Source organism: Rhinatrema bivittatum, chromosome 6, assembly GCF_901001135.1.
Source record: "Rhinatrema bivittatum chromosome 6, aRhiBiv1.1, whole genome shotgun sequence".
NCBI lineage: Eukaryota > Metazoa > Chordata > Amphibia > Gymnophiona > Rhinatrematidae > Rhinatrema > Rhinatrema bivittatum.
In genome coordinates this window covers 2530621-2548158 of record NC_042620.1, presented here as the reverse complement: position 1 = coordinate 2548158, position 17538 = coordinate 2530621, and the positions used below count along the sequence as shown (strand labels likewise).

At 45.6% G+C, this 17538-nt stretch overlaps 1 protein-coding gene across 2 annotated transcripts in view; it reads left to right on the top strand.

Moving 5' to 3' along the window:
* The window catches only part of LOC115093347 (spermine oxidase-like), a 58392-nt gene that overhangs the window by 16605 nt on the left and 24249 nt on the right, over window positions 1-17538 (top strand). Inside the window, exon 1 of one of the 2 annotated variants that reach the window (XM_029604973.1) lies at window positions 4491-4579. The exons of the other annotated variant lie outside the window; for it this stretch is intronic. The gene's annotated coding sequence lies outside the window, so the exon portion shown is untranslated. Of the gene's footprint in view, window positions 1-4490; window positions 4580-17538 lie in introns of those variants that run through there. 2 annotated transcript variants of the gene reach the window in all.

Below are 17538 nucleotides of genomic sequence, written 5' to 3'. Positions count from 1 at the left end.
GATTTATGTAGGATTCTGAAATTCACTGGTAACCAATGTAGGTTTCTGAGGATGGGTGAGATGTGTTCTTCACGGATGGTGTTGGTCAGCAATCTCGCTGCGGCGTTCTGTATCATCTGCAGTGGTTTGGTGGTAGATTTGGGGAGGCCTAGGAGGAGGGCGCTGCAGTAGTCAATTTTGGCGAACAGTAACGCTTGGAGAACTGTCCTGAAGTCATAGAAAAATAAGAGTGGTTTGAGTCGTTTTAGAACCTGGAGTCTGCAGAAGCAGTCTTTGGTTGTGGTGTTGACCATTTTCTTTAGGTTTAGGCGGTTATCAAGAATTACCCTGAGGTCTCTTACATGCTTATGGGTGATATGAGTGTTGTGGGGGGATGGTGGAAGGATATTATCTTGGTTTGAAGAGATGAGGAGGAGCTCTGTCTTCGAGGCATTGAGGACCAAGTTTAAGCTGTTGAGAAGGCTGGTGATAGATATAAGGCAGTTATTCCAGTGGGTGAGAGCTTTTGAGATAGATTCTGTTATAGGGATCAGAATCTGCACGTCGTCTGCGTACAGGTAATGAATTAGATTAAGATCGGTTAGCAATTGGCAGAGGGGGAGGAGGTAGATGTTAAAGAGGGTGGGAGATAAGGAGGATCCTTGTGGTACACCAAGTGTGGACTTTGTCAAGGGTGATTCTTTATTATTGACTTTGACTTTGAAGGTTCTGTTGCAGAGGAAGGACTTGAACCAACTGTGGGCTGATCCGGAGATACCAATATCTGTTAGGCGATCCAGGAGGATGGAATGGTTGACGGTGTCAAAAGCCACCGAGATGTCTAGCAGGACTAATATAAAGGAGTAGCCTTTGTCTAATCCCATTATAATATGGTCTGTAAGTGAAATGAGGAGGGTTTCCGTGTTGCGTGATTTGCGGAAACCATATTGCGAAGGGTATAAGATATTGTGATCTTCTAGATACTCTGAAAGCTGGGTGTTTACCAATTTCTCCGTTAGTTTGGCTAAGAATGGGAGATTAGAGATGGGTCTGAAATTGGCTAGTTCGTTGGGGTCTAGATTGTGTTTCTTAAGGAGGGGTTTGAGGGAAGCGGTTTTTAGTCTGTCTGGGTAAATCCCTTGAGTTAGAAGGCAGTTTATAATACTTGTCAGAGGTCCTGAAATCGTGTTTGGGAGAAGAAGCATGAGTTTCGACGGGATATTATCTGCTGGGTGGCTAGATGGTTTCTGTCTTTTTAGGATGGATTCAATCTCACTGGTGAAGATTGAAGGAGATTAAAAATCACCTTCCTGATAATTTAATGATGTCATAGCAGACACTAGCAGGCCACAGTTGATTAACAGGCTGAGGACAATGGCCTTTTAATTATGTCCAAAAGAAGCAAGTGATACTAGACCATGGTTAGTGATGGGATAATAGGAGGGTTACTGTATGTATAAATCAGAGGAGAGGAGAGAAGGTGGTACTGGACGTATCCTGCTTTGCATGGTTAGTGATGGGATAATACGTGGGTTACTGTATTTATAAATCAGAGGAGAGGAGAGGCAGTGGTACTGGATGTATCCTGCTTTGCATGGTTAGTGATGGGATAATAGGAGGGTTACTGTATTTATAAATCAGAGGAGAGGAGAGACAGTGGTACTGGATGTATCCTGCTTTGCATGGTTAGTGATAGGATAATAGGTGGGTTACTGAATGTATAAATCAGAGGAGAGGAGAGACAGTGGTACTGGATGTATCCTGCTTTGCATGGTTAGTGATAGGATAATAGGAGGGTTACTGTATTTATAAATCAGAGGAGAGGAGAGACAGTGGTACTGGATGTATCCTGCTTTGCATGGTTAGTGATGGGATAATAGGTGGGTTACTGTATTTATAAATCAGAGGAGAGGAGAGACAGTGGTACTGGATGTATCCTGCTTTGCATGGTTAGTGATGGGATAATAGGTGGGTTACTGAATGTATAAATCAGAGGAGAGGAGAGACAGTGGTACTGGATGTATCCTGCTTTGCATGGTTAGTGATAGGATAATAGGAGGGTTACTGAATGTATAAATCAGAGGAGAGACAGTGGTACTGGATGTATCCTGCTTTGCATGGTTAGTGATGGGATAATAGGTGGGTTACTGAATGTATAAATCAGAGGAGAGCAGAGACAGTGGTACTGGATGTATCCTGCTTTGCATGGTTAGTGATGGGATAATAGGAGGGTTACTGAATGTATAAATCAGAGGAGAGGAGAGACAGTGGTACTGGATGTATCCTGCTTTGCATGGTTAGTGATGGGATAATAGGTGGGTTACTGAATGTATAAATCAGAGGAGAGGAGAGATAGTGGTACTGGATGTATCCTGCTTTGCATGGTTAGTGATGGGATAATAGGAGGGTTACTGAATGTATAAATCAGAGGAGAGGAGAGACAGTGGTACTGGATGTATCCTGCTTTGCATGGTTAGTGATGGGATAATAGGAGGGTTACTGAATGTATAAATCAGAGGAGAGGAGAGACAGTGGTACTGGATGTATCCTGCTTTGCATGGTTAGTGATGGGATAATAGGAGGGTTACTGAATGTATAAATCAGAGGAGAGAGAGTGGTACTGGATGTATCCTGCTTTGCATGGTTAATGATGGGATAATAGGTGGGTTACTGAATGTATAAATCAGAGGAGAGGAGAGACAGTGGTACTGGATGTATCCTGCTTTGGCATGGTTAGTGATGGGATAATAGGAGGGTTACTGAATGTATAAATCAGAGGAGAGACAGTGGTACTGGATGTATCCTGCTTTGCATGGTTAATGATGGGATAATAGGTGGGTTACTGAATGTATAAATCAGAGGAGAGGAGAGACAGTGGTACTGGATGTATCCTGCTTTGCATGGTTAGTGATAGGATAATAGGAGGGTTACTGAATGTATAAATCAGAGGAGAGACAGTGGTACTGGATGTATCCTGCTTTGCATGGTTAGTGATGGGATAATAGGAGGGTTACTGAATGTATAAATCAGAGGAGAGGAGAGACAGTGGTACTGGACGTATCCTGCTTTGCATGGTTAGTGATGGGATAATAGGTGGGTTACTGAATGTATAAATCAGAGGAGAGGAGAGACAGTGGTACTGGACGTATCCTGCTTTGCATGGTTAGTGATGGGATAATAGGAGGGTTACTGAATGTATAAATCAGAGGAGAGGAGAGACAGTGGTACTGGACGTATCCTGCTTTGCATGGTTAGTGATGGGATAATAGGAGGGTTACTGAATGTATAAATCAGAGGAGAGGAGAGACAGTGGTACTGGACGTATCCTGCTTTGCATGGTTAGTGATGGGATAATAGGAGGGTTACTGAATGTATAAATCAGAGGAGAGAGAGTGGTACTGGACGTATCCTGCTTTGCATGGTTAGTGATAGGATAATAGGTGGGTTACTGAATGTATAAATCAGAGGAGAGGAGAGACAGTGGTACTGGACGTATCCTGCTTTGCATGGTTAGTGATGGGACAATAGGAGGCTTACTGAATGTATAAATCAGAGGAGAGGAGAGACAGTGGTACTGGATGTATCCTGCTTTGCATGGTTAGTGATGGGATAATAGGAGGGTTACTGAATGTATAAATCAGAGGAGAGGAGAGACAGTGGTACTGGATGTATCCTGCTTTGCATGGTTAATGATGGGATAATAGGTGGGTTACTGAATGTATAAATCAGAGGAGAGGAGAGACAGTGGTACTGGATGTATCCTGCTTTGCATGGTTAGTGATGGGATAATAGGAGGGTTACTGAATGTATAAATCAGAGGAGAGGAGAGACAGTGGTACTGGATGTATCCTGCTTTGCATGGTTAGTGATGGGATAATAGGTGGGTTACTGAATGTATAAATCAGAGGAGAGGAGAGACAGTGGTACTGGATGTATCCTGCTTTGCATGGTTAATGATGGGATAATAGGTGGGTTACTGAATGTATAAATCAGAGGAGAGGAGAGACAGTGGTACTGGATGTATCCTGCTTTGCATGGTTAGTGATGGGATAATAGGTGGGTTACTGAATGTATAAATCAGAGGAGAGGAGAGACAGTGGTACTGGATGTATCCTGCTTTGCATGGTTAGTGATGGGATAATAGGTGGGTTACTGAATGTATAAATCAGAGGAGAGGAGAGACAGTGGTACTGGATGTATCCTGCTTTGCATGGTTAGTGATGGGATAATAGGTGGGTTACTGAATGTATAAATCAGAGGAGATGGTGGAATCACAGAAGCCTGGGATGCATTGGTAAATCTGAGTCGAGCTGCTCCATGACATTGGGCTGTGCTGGTCTCTGTTTCTCGGAGGCTGCTGAGTTTTTCTGGAAAGTGGTGACTGGGATTTCAGGCTATGTGAGAGGCTTGTCCTGGCAGTCATTGTCCTTTTTTCTGTTACCAGCGCCTGTCAAAGTTCAGGTGCTGTAAAGAGATTTCATTATCTGTCAGAGGTGCTAGGAAGCAAAGTCCCCTGGCCCAGCTGCTGCTGTGTCCTGCTGGCTTCATGCTGTTGGAAAAAGATTTGATTATTCTCCTTTTTCTTCTCCAGAATTTTAAGGTGAGTTGCTCAGGCAAATTTCTGTGTTCTCAAGGACAGTATCTTATATGGTCTGTGTTTAATAAACCCAAAATATGAAACCAGCAAGAACTGCTGGCAGTCAGGACGCAGGAGCACTTGAACTGGAGTGTTAGTGTTATAGAGGGAAGGCCTTGCATACTGTTGTGTTTGGGAACGCTAGGAGAGCGATCCCAACTTGAGGGGAATGTGTGTCCTTGGGCCTCGGCACGACCCCAGATGAATCCAAGACAGCACTGAGGGTTGGCGAGGCGTGACCCAGCATGCACGAAGACTAAGTCTGACCCTCTGCCGGACCTGCATGCTTCTGGAAGCCAACAACGCAATGTTGCTTACTGAACAGTCCTCCGACCATTCCCAGCCCTATCGAGCCTGCCGCTAGGTATCGGCAAGAAGCAGCAGGCCGGACTGTGGATGAGGGGAGACAGAGGCCTTGTGACACAAAAGACTCTAGACGAGATGAGGAACTTGAAAGAATCTGGACGAGACAAGAAGCTTGGAAGGTTCGGACATTGGCACTGTCTCTCAGGGCACCCTACACAGCCCACCTACATGGGTGGACCCAATGGGCTGGTCGTGGACCACCTTGTCCCACTGCACCCCCTACACAACCTGAAGAGGCTGGTCATGGACCATGCAGAGAGCGGGACAAGCGCAGGAAGGGAATCCAGCTGAGACGAAACTCCAATGACGAGGCTAGGTGTCATCTGGAGAACCCCAGGAGCTGGAGGGTCAAGAGGACTCGGAAACACAAGGAGGGAATCCAGCTGGGACGAGACTCCAATGACGAGGCAAGGTGTCATCTGGAGAACCACAGGAGCTGGAGGGTCCAGAGGACTAGGAAGCACAAGAAGGGAATCCAGCTGGGACGAGACTCCAATGACGAGGCAAGGTGTCATCTGGAGAACCACAGGAGCTGGAGGGTCCGGAGGACTCGGAAGCACAAGAAGGGAATCCAGCTGGGACGAGACTCCAATGACGAGGCAAGGTGCCATCTGGAGAACCACAAGAGCTGGAGAGTCCGGAGGGCTCAGAATGAGCAAAGGAGGAGCTGAACCTCGGAACATCAGGAAGTGAAACATCAGGAAGCCTGAAACATCAGGAAGTGGAACATCAAGGAGCCTGGACTGGGAACCTCGGAACATGAAGACATGGAACATCAGGGAACCACAGGAAGCAACGAAGACTCAGGAAGCAAGACGAGACATGGAGCTCCAACGAAGAACGAAGACCTGACTGAGTGCTGGAAGACGAGACTTCCAGAGGCAGGAAACTCCAATGCAAGGCACACAGGAGTGCAGGAGAAGCCCTTATATAGGACTGACACAGGAAACCAGGTGAAGAGGACTTCCAGTGGGGCCAGGAGGACCCCACCTATGCTGCCCCTTTAAGAAGGGGAGCACCCCCTAGCGCTCCCTCCCATCGCGATTGCAACATTTTGGTTCTGCTATGGGGGGCAAATTTCTCACTAGTTAAATATTGTACCAACTGGATTGATCTGATGGATTGGTTATCTTTTTTTCACTTGTTGGAATTCATTGCCAGATGATATGGTTAAGGGAGTTAGTGTAGCTGGGTTTAAAAAAATATTTTTGCCTGCTGTGCTTTTATGATTAAGGCATTTGAAATCCTTGGTTGATACACTAGTATGTAGATTAACTAAATGCTAGAGAAAGATTGCATTGTACAAATCAGCTCCTCTTGTTTTACCTTTCATCGATTTAAATGATAGAAATTCTTCAGTGATTTCAAATTTGCAGTTAATTCCTCTGATTGTATATGTAACACCCCCACCCCCACCCCCAAACCCACCCTGAGTATAATGTGCCCATCTACAGTGTAAGATATATATAGAGTCCTATTTTCCTTATTACAGTGTGCTCTCCTTACACAGTAGAAGATCCCAATATGCATTAAATCTTCCCACTTGCATAAAAAATTTTAAAGTTGCATGATAAGTTGCATTTCGATGACCCAGTTAGGTTCTAAATTTAAGCCTGCTATTCATTTTGAGTGCTGAAAATCAGTACTAAGCTCCTAATTGTTTTCCTCTTCCTAATTCCATCTGTCTAGCCATACACTTTTTATGCTCCTACATTTAGAGGCCTAGTGAAACTAGGAGTCGAAATGCAGGAACTCAGACCTAGTAAATTTTCAAAATGGCCACTTTAGGGGCCTAAGTTCCAAAGTTAATAACCTAAATCCTTTGAAAATCAGCCTCTTTAATCTCATTCTACAATTTACATAGGCAATCTTAATAAGAAAACATACATATATACTTTCACGTACAACTACCCTTACATAAACATTTAACCTCAAATTTTCCTATTAAGAACAAGATAATGTCGAGGGCTTAAATTAATCCAATACATATCAAAATAATGCAAATTAAGAAGGGATATCATTCTTATCTATCTCTTGCACCATTACAGATGGTATTTCCTGGCTTTCTATTGGGCTCGATTTATCTTTTAGAAAACAATCTAAATGATGTGGCTCAGTGAATATAAACTTTTTACTCTGGTAATTTATAAAACACTTCGAAGGATATTTTAAATAAAAGGTAGCACCAATTTCCAGGGTCTTACTTTTAAGCTCCAGAAACTTTCTCCTTCGAACCTGGGTGGTTCTAGAGACGTCTGGGAAAATAAACACCTTTTGGCCACAGAATTTAAGATCTTTATTCCTAAAAAACTTTTCTAATAACACATCTTTCTCTCTCTCTAAAGCAAATGACACAAAGAGCGCTGATCTTTTATTTATAATCTCTGTAGATTCTTCTAGGAAAGTGGAAATGCCTACAGAATTTTCCTCAACCGTACTAGTATCCTTATCGGGCCTTGGTGTGAAATAGTATATTTTAGAAATAGATGGAATATCCTTTTCACATTACAACAAAATCTCTTTCAAATATTTCACTAACATTTCTTTAGGTGACAACAACCTAGGAACATGAAAATTAACCAGTCTCAAATTTGTGATTCTAACTAAATTTTCCACATTTTCCAATTCAAGATGTAACAATTTAGTATCTCCAATAATCATGCTTTCTAAATTTTGAGCATTATTCACTTTTACAGACTAATCTTTCAATTCTGACTCCACCTCACTCACTCTTTTACCCTGATTTACTATGGATATTCTGTTCACATTTACTAAAGCTGAAAGAGAAGAGTTAACCTGGGTTAAGTTCGAGTCCAATTTTACCAGCACATTCCACAGGTCCCCAAGATTCACATTGGCAGGATCTACAGAGTTTATCTGAGAATTACCTATGTTATTCCGAGCATTAAGAAAAGTGGAAAGAAGGCAAAATGATTACCGGCATGGTTAAAAGGTGAGGTGAAAGAGGCTATTTTATCCAAAAGATCTTCATTCAAAAATTGGAAGAAGGATGCATCAGAAGAAAGTAGGATAATGCATAAGCATTGGCAAGTTAAATGTAAGACAAGCTAAGAAAAAAATTGAAAAGAAGTTGGTCATAGAGGCAAAAATTCACAATAACATTTTTTTTAAATATATCTGAAGCAGAAAGCCTGCAAGGGAGTTGGTTGGACCGTTGCATGATCAAAGGGTTAAAGGGGCAATTAGAGAAGATAAGGCTATCGCAGAAAGGGAAAACATTTTCTTTGCTTCAGTGTTTACCGAAGAAGATGTTGGAGAGATGCCCGTTCTAGAGAAGGTTTTCATGGATGATGATTCTGATCAATTGAACCAAATCATGGTGAACATGGAAGATGTGGTAGGCCTGATTGACAAACTGAAGAGTAGTAAATCACCAGGACCGGATGGTATACACCCCAGAGTTCTGAAGGAACTCCCTTGCAGGCTTTCTGCTTCAGAAATTTCAGAACTATTAGTAAATATTTGTAACCAATCATTGAATGTACCTGAGGATTGGAAGATGGCCAATGTAATCCTATATTTAAAAATGGATCCAGGGGTGATTCAGGAAACTATAGACCGGTGAGCCTGACTTCAGTGCTGGGAAAAATTGTGGAAACTGTTATAAAGAGTAAAATCTCAAAACATTTAGATAGACATAGTTTGATGGGACACAGCCAACATGGATTTACCCAAGGGAAGTCTTGCCTCACAAATCTCCTACATTTTTTCGAAGAGGTCAATAAACATGTGGACAAAGGTGAACTGATAGATGTGATATATTTGGATTTCCAGAAGGCATTTGAAAAAGTCCTGCATGAGAAACTTCTAAGAAGACTAAAAAGTTATGGGATAGGAGGCGATGTCCTTTTGTGGATTGCAAGTTGGTTGAAAGACAGGAAACAGAGAGTAAGTGTTATGATTCCTGCTTGCGGAGTTCCCCCGCGAGCAGGACTCTTACCTCCTGTGCTGTGTTCCCGATGCGGCCTGGAGGCCACTGACTTCAAAGCCGCTCTCCGTGGCCCGAATTGCCGCATTTCCAACCTTCTACGCGGCCAGGAGGCCGCTCCCAGCCCTGTTGTTCCTTGTGGTAGGGAGCCGTGAGTCAGCTCTGTCAGCGGCAGGGAGCCACAAGTTAGCTGGGGTCTTCACAAGGCAGGGAGGCCATCCCTGCCAGTGCCTGCTTCCATTCTGCTGCTTCTGCCTGCTCCTAAGTGCTGGCGCATGCCTCTTCACAACCTTTAAAGGGCCCGCAGCCGTATTTGCCCTGGGCCCCACCTGATGACGTCTTCCTGGGCGTCTTCCTTGTTAGCCCTATAAATGGGCTTCTCCAGCACTCCTGCCTTGCCTTGCATCAGAGTTCTTCACTCCCGCTCGTCTTCCAGTGCTCCGTCAGGTCTTCGTTCCTTGTTCTTCGTTGGAGCTCCATGTCCTGAGTCTTCGTTGCTTCCTGAGTCTTCGTGGTTTCCCGATTTTCCATGACTTCATGTTCCGAGGTCCCTAATCCAGGCTTCCGGATATTCCAGACTCCTGATGTTCCACTTCCTGATGTTCTACTTTCTGATGTTCCGAGGTTCCGTTCCTCCCTCATTTGTTCCAAGTCCTCTTGACCCTCCAGCTCTTTTGTTTCTCCAGATGACACCTTGTTGGGGTAAATCCGTCTTGTCTGTTCCTGTTCTCATCATTGGAGTTTCGTCTCAGCTGGATTCCTTTCCTGCGCTTGTCCTGCTGTCCGCATGGTCTGTGACCAGCCTCTCCAGGTTGTGTAGGGTATGCAGTGGGACAGGGTGGTCCGTGACCAGCCCTTTGTGTCTGCCCATGTTGGTGGGCTGTGTAGGGTGCCCTGAGAGACAGTGCCAATGTCTGAACCTTCCAAGTTCCTCTTCTCATCTAGAGTCTTCCAAGTTCCTCGTCTCGTCTAGACGCTTCTATGTCACAAGGCCTCCGTCTGCCCTCATCCTCAGTCCGGCCTGCTGCTTCTTGCCGATACCTAACGGCAGGTCCGAAAGGGCTGGGAACGGTCGGAGGACTGTTCAGTAACCAACATTTCGTTGTTGGCCTTCCAGAAGCATGCAGGTCCAGTAGAGGATCAGACCTTCAGCCTTCACCCATGCTTGGACACACTTCGCCTACTTCGGTGCTGCTCTGGATTCTTCTGGGGTCGTGCTGAGGCCCATGGGCACACAATCCCCTCAAGATGGGACCGCTCTCCTAGTGTTCCCAGAATAACAGAACAGTAAGATTAAATGGTCACTTTTCACACTAGAAAAAGGTAAATAGTGGTGTGCCTCATGGATCTGTACTTGGACCTGTGCTTTTTAATATATTTATAAATGATCTGGAAAGGGGTATGATGAGTGAGATGATCAAATTTGCAGATGACACAAAATTATGCAGAGTAGTTAAATCTCAAGCAGATTGTGATGAATTGCAGGAGGACCTTGTAAGATTGGAAGATTGGGCTTCCAAATGGCAGATGAAGTTTAATGTGGACAAGTGAAAAGTGATGCATATAGGGAAAAATCACCCTTGCTGTAGTTACACAATGTTAGGTTCTGTCTTAGGAGTTACCACCCAGGAAAAAGATCTAGGTGTCATAGTGGATAATACATTGAAATTGTTGACCCAGTGTGCTGTGGCAATAAAAAAAGCAAACAAAATGTTAGGAATTACTAGGAAGGGAATGGAAAATAAAACGGAGGATGTTATAATGCCTCTGTATTGCTCCATGTTGAGACCGTACCTTGAATACTGTGTGTCAGGTACATGTGACTTGGATTGGCCACTGTTAGAAACAGGATACTGGGCTTGATGGACCCTTAGTCTGACCCAGTATGGCATTTCTTATGTTCTATTGTGCCCCTGATCTTAGGCGTCTCTTTTCACTAGATCCATGGGATTAATTATGATCTAGTGAAAAAATTCAGCAGAACCAGGGGTCACGATTTGAAGCTCCAGGGAGGAAGACTCAGAATCAATGTCAGGAAGTATTTCTTCACGGAGAGGGTGGTGGATGCCTGGAATTCCCTTCTGGAGGAAGTGGTGAAGACCAGAACTGTGAACGACTTCAAAGTGGCATGGGATAAACACTGTGGATCCATAAAGTCTAGAGGTCGTGAATGAAGAGTGGGTGGCTCGCGGGAAGGACGGCTACTACCTGGAGATAATATTCTTATTCAATAAACATACACATGGTTAATGCGACTCCAACATTGCTCTAAGCTTCAACGGCAACAGGAAATGTGGAAAAAGGAGTTGCATTCACAAAAAAGTAACTTGCTTGTTACGGCGGTTACTACCCCAAACCAAATAAGCCTGATACTTCACCTTCAATGCATATCCAGCATAGCTCTCTGCTTCAATGGCAGGGGAGAAAGTCTGATACCTCACTTTCAATGCATGTCCAGCATAACTCTCTGCTTCAATGGCAGGGGAGAAAGACTGATGCTTCACTTTCAATGCATATCCAGTATAGCTCTCTGCTTTAATGGCAGGGGGAATGAAGAAAAGTGGATCTATATACAGACAACAACCAACAAGGACTGAATTACATAGTCTGGGTAAACAAGCATGGTTGTATCTTGCTTATTGCGGTGGTTACTACCCCTAACTAATTAAGCTAGATATTTCACTTAGATGCAGTTCTAACACTGCTCTCTACAGTAATGGTGGGGGTGGAAGGAAAATAGAACCAAAAGGTTACTAAGAGCCAAGAGTAACAGATAAGTATGAGAGAAAAAAAAAAGTGCAAAACTTGCTGGGCAGACTGGATGGGCCATTTGGTCGTCTTCTGCCATCATTTCTATGTTTCTATATTTGTTTTACTTTTTCATGATAATTGCTTTGAAGCTTCATGAGAAGATGGGTTTTTTCTTGAGAGCTGTGCCAACATGTTAGCATAGCGAAGTCCGGTATAGAAATATATATTAAATAAAAATAGCAAGATCTTGATATGTTATGTAATTGCTGATTTTGAGAGATCCTTGGAAGTGAATGAGCCGGAGGCCATTGGTGAGGAGAGACGAAAACACCTGTTGCTGGGGGACAAGGCAGTGCTTTCACTCCATGGAGTTGAGACTTTGGATCTTTTGTTCTCTTGATTGTGTTGGGGTCTGGGGAGTTAAGACTAGGGATGTGAATCGTGTCCTCGATCGTCTTAACGATCGATTTCGGCTGGGAGGGGGAGGGAATCGTATTGTTGCCGTTTGGGGGGGTAAAATATCGTGAAAAATCGTTAAAAATCGTTAAAAATCGAAAAATCGGCACATTAAAACCCCCTAAAACCCACCCCCGACCCTTTAAATTAAATCCCCCACCCTCCCGAACCCCCCCCCAAATAACTTAAATAACCTGCGGGTCCAGCGGCGGTCCGGAACGGGCTCCTGCTCCTGAATCTTGTCGTCTTCAGCCAGCGCCATTTTCCAAAATGGCGCCGAAAAATGGCGGCGCCATAGACGAAAAAGATTGGACGGCAGGAGGTCCTTCCGGACCCCGCTGGACCTTTTGGCAAGTCTTTTGGGGGTCAGGAGGCACCCCCACAAGCTGGCCAAAAGTTCCTGGAGGTCCAGCGGGGGTCAGGAGCGATTTCCCGCCGACCGAATCGTTTTCGTACGGAAAATGGCGCCGGCCATACGCGTATGGCCGGCGCCATTTTCCGTATGGAAAATGGCGCCGGCAGGAGATCGACTGCAGGAGGTCGTTCAGCGAGGCGCCGGAACCCTCGCTGAACGACCTCCTGCAGTCGATCTCCTGCCGCGCCATTTTCCGTACGAAAACGATTCGCGGCGGGAAATCGCTCCCTGACCCCCGCTGGACCTCCAGGAACTTTTGGCCAGCTTGTGGGGGGCCTCCTGACCCCCACGAGACTTGCCAAAGTCCAGCGGGGGTCCGGAAGGACCTCCTGCCGTCCAATCTTTTTCGTCTATGGCTGCCGCCATTTTTCGGCGCCATTTTGGAAAATGGCGCCGGCTGAAGACGACAAGATTCAGAAGCAGGAGCCCGTTCCGGACCGCCGCTGGACCCGCAGGTTATTTAAGTTATTTGGGGGGGGGGGGTTCGGGAGGGGGGGGGATTTAATTTAAGGGTCGGGGGTGGGTTTTAGGGGGTTTAGTGTGCCGGCTCACGATTCTAACGATTTATAACGATAAATCATTAGAATCTGTATTGTATTGTGTTCCATAACGGTTTAAGACGATATTAAAATTATCGGACGATAATTTTAATCGTCCTAAAACGATTCACATCCCTAGTTAAGACTATGAGAGTGTATGTATGGATGATCTTGTTCAGTATGTTATGATGAAACAGGTTTTATGTGTTTGGTGTGAATGTGGGGTGTGTTTAGTGTATGAGTTCAGCAGCACATCTACTGTCAATTTGCTATATATTGGTACTTGATACAGTGAATGGTCTTGGGATAAGATGGGGGAAACCCAGCAGGAGGGTTCCCTTATTACAGATGTTGGATTATTCTCTAGGTGTCTCTTCTTATCTTTTTACTTTAAGATTAAGTTAGTTATCTGTTCTCTTAGGGGCAGATTTTCAAAGGGGTGCACTTTGCGCGCGCCGACCCCGGATTTTAAAGGATACATGCGGCTACGCGCATATCTATTAAAATCCGGCATACTCTTGTTTGCGCCTGGTGCGCGAACAAAATTACGCGCGGGCGTACTTTTTAAAAATCTATCCCTTAGAAGTCACGTGATGCGGTGAGCCCGGTGGGTTGTGTAAACCGAGGCTCCGGGCGCTGACCCCCCAAAAGCTGACATTTTGAGCCTAAAAATAGAAAAAACTGAGCGAACGGGAGGGCAAACGGCTGCGGAAACGAGAGAGCTGAAGAAACTGCGGCGAGTGAGCGAGATGACGACAAAAAACGCCGGGAAAAGACAAGCTGAAGCTGGCGGGAGCGGAGACTAAGATGGCTGACCCTAGGTGTACCTCTGACAGTGCTGGCCTGGACGAGGAGGCGGTGGCGCGGCTGACGGCGGCGGTGGTCGCGGCGTTAGAACATAAATTCGATGGCCTCAACGAAAATTTTGCTGCAGTGAAAGAATCGCTGGGGGACATAGGCAGACGGATTGATATCGCCGAAGGTAGGATCTCAGCGCTGGAGGAGGACCAAAAAGCTGTCGCTGCCCGTGTGCAGGCCCTGGAGTCTTCGCTTAAAATGGCGGACACAAAACTGGAGGACCTTGAAAATAGGGCCCGCAGAAACAACTTAAAATTTCTGGGTATCTCCGAAGAAGTACAGGATGCAAACCTACAATCTTTTTTGGAGGGCTGGCTCCCAGAGGCTCTCCAAATACCAGCATTAACAGGCAGGCTGGACATAGAAAGGGCACACCGCCTAGGTCCCAGAAGGGAGACAGACAGGCGCCCCAGGCTCGTGATAGCACGCTTTCTGAACTGGGCTCAGCGAGCGGCCATACTGTCAGCATTCTGTAAAAACAAGGACCTCCGTTATAAAGAGCACAAAGTGGTAATCTTCCAGGACTATTCTGCAGGGGTGGCAGCGAAAAGGCGGCTCTTTTCTACGGTGTGCCCTGAACTGTATAATAAAAATATTAAGTTTGCTCTACAGTACCCAGCATGGCTTAAAATCTGGAGTAATGGCCAGAGTCATAACTTTGGAAGCCCGGAGAAAGCCGCTGAGCGGCTGAAGAATCTGCCTGCTAACCCATGACTCTGAGGTTACCGGCCATGAGCAGCCTGTACATGAAGACTCATGAGTTTCTTGCTTAATGAGAGTTACCTGCTTGACCTGGGGGCTCCAGTGGATGTGGTCCTGGGAGGCCTTTAAAGGGTAGTTCTCCAGTTAATCGTTTCGCATGTTGTGATAACACAAGGGGGGTTAGCGCCCGAGCGCATTAATTCGGACCTCCACGCCCGATTTTTCTGGGCGAGTACTGTGTTTAAGGTATATGTTGGGGGATTTGGGAGGGGGGGATATGGGGGGCAGGGGGGGTGGGGGGGGGTATGTTATGCAGCAGGGGAGGAAGGGAAGGAGGCAGAGCTCTTAGATGAGAATGGGGGAGTGGTTCAGGCTGGGAGACCACTTGCCCACACACAGGCGAATCGGGTAGAAGAATATGCTACTTGCCTAGAAACAGGATAGGTAAAGTCCGCTATGTGTCTGGGAATGAGGGAGGTATAAGTGCCCCTATCAAGAGGCAAAAAGTGCTGAGTGCCCTTCAGAGACAGAAGGTGGGGATTGCCGCCTTACAAGAAACGCACCTGTCGGCATCTGAAAGCTTAAAGGTCAAAAGGCAATGGGTAGGACAATGCTTTTCTACACCTGCCACGGGGCGCAAAGCAGGGGTAGCGACTTTAATCCATAAAAGCTTGCAATTTTCCGTCCACCAGCAACTGACAGATGAACAGGGTCGCTTTCTTATTTTGGTTGGGAAAATGCAAGGGAAGGAGACAACAATCTGCAATATATATGCCCCAAACTCCTATCAACACTCGTTCTTTCAGGGATTGGTTAGTAAGATACTGGCAGTGATGAAGGGTCCAGTCCTTGTTCTGGGGGATTTTAATTGCGTGAGCGATCCTGGCATGGACAGATCCCATCCTGCGCTGACCAGCCCCAGATATGAAGGCGAAAGGTATTTCTTATGTATTTTTTACTTCCGGGGGCCCGAAAGGGCACTCATGTGCGACCTTTTCCAAGTCTTTGAAAGGTATAAGGGATAACTCTGCCCTGATGGATATCCAGAATAAGTGGGTGAGGCATGCTGATTTATACCTCTCTTTAGAGGATGTGGCAACCATACTGAAACAGGAATTTCAAGTGTCTGAAAACGTCATTATTCAGGAAGTAGGGTTTAAAATAATACATTGCATGTACATCTCTCAATCCCGACTGCATGCTGCTAAATTGTGTGATACTGATATATGTATCAAATGCCAGAAGGCAAAGGGGACATATATGCACAGTCTCTGGGAATGTCCGGTAGTGGTTGTCTTTTGGGAGGAAGTTGTAGGGGTTTTTGGGAACAGTGTTAAAAATTCCGTTTCCAAAAACACCTAAGATATGTTTGCTTCGGTGCACGGATCGGGAATTGCAGTCATTGTCAGATACTGGTGGGCAGTTTGTGCAGAAAGCTCTGATCCTTGCAGTGCAAACCATCATGGCTAAGTGGATTGTAAAGGACAGGCCTACGGGCGAACAATGGCAGGCGCGCATGATCTCTTTACTGCAGGGCGAATTAATGACGGCGCAGACTAAGAAGCGGGAGGCACAGACGACATTTTTCTCCATTTGGCACAATTTCTGGTGGTCACTTCCACAGGAACAAAGGGACATAATTTTCAAGAATACAGACTATAAATATCGGAACTCTGCTGAAAACCAAGAGACAAAGAGTAGAAGGGGATGATTGATTCCTCTTGGTCTTTCCTTTCTCTGTTCAGGCTGCATACGATTTCAGGGGGGGAGGGGGGAAGTTTGATGATGTTGCGGGCCCGTTGGCATTTTGTATTTTGTATGTTCCATTTTGTACTCTGCGTTGACTGCTTACTGAGTGTTAGTGAGAACTATTTTAAAATACAATAAAGAAATATTAACAAAAAAAAATCTATGCCTTAGTGTAGATGGATTGCACTCACCTATTAAACGGAAAAAAATCTTGATAGAGCTTAGGAAAAATAATGCTGACAATACCGTTCTCCAAGAAATCCATCTAGAAGATCTTGAACATTCAAAATTAAAAAGAAAATGGATGGGTAAAGTTTTTTTTTTCTCTTCCTTTTCAAATCGTCAAAGGGGGTCACAATTTTAGTGCATAAAAGATTGATTTTCCAGCTCGATCATCAATATAAAGACCCGGCAGGGCAATTTATTATGGTGATGCGCTCTTTGGATGGGATCAAAGTACTCCTAGCAAATATTCCCACAGTTTTTTCATGAATATGATTACAAAATTGTTTTCTCAACAGGGATATATTGTTAGGATCCTGCCCGCGGCTGGACCCGCAGGCAGTCCCCTACCTTTCCAGTGAGGCCACCGCCAACGCTGTCTTCATGTGGCTCGGAGGCTGCTGCGTTCCTGGTGCCTTCGAGGTCCTAATGCCGCTGAAGTTCTTCTTAGCGGCTGGAAGCCGCCACCGGCAATGCTCCACTCTCGCGGCGGGCAGAGCCACTGCACTGAGCCTTCCCGCGGCAGGGAGCCACTGCTGGCCTGCTCTCCCTTGCGGCAGGAAGCTGCTGATGTCAAGCCTTCCTTTCGCGGCCTAGTGCCGCTTCTGCCTGCTCCTCTTTGTGGCATGGATGCCACCGACGCTGACGGTGGTCCTGCCCCTCTCTAGGCGCGCGGCTGCGCCTCTTCTCTTCTTTTAAAGGGCCAGCGACGGGAAAAGCCCCATGGCCCTCGCTGATTATGTTATCCATCTTTGCCCTGACCAGCCCTATAAAAGTGCCCTGCTTCAGTTCCTCAGCACCTTCGGATTTCGTTAGCACAGTGGTCTGTGGTCTTCATTCCAATCCAGGTCCTCGTGGTCTTCCTGTGCCTTGATGGATCTTCGTTCCATGTTCTTCGTGTTCCTGAACTTCTTCA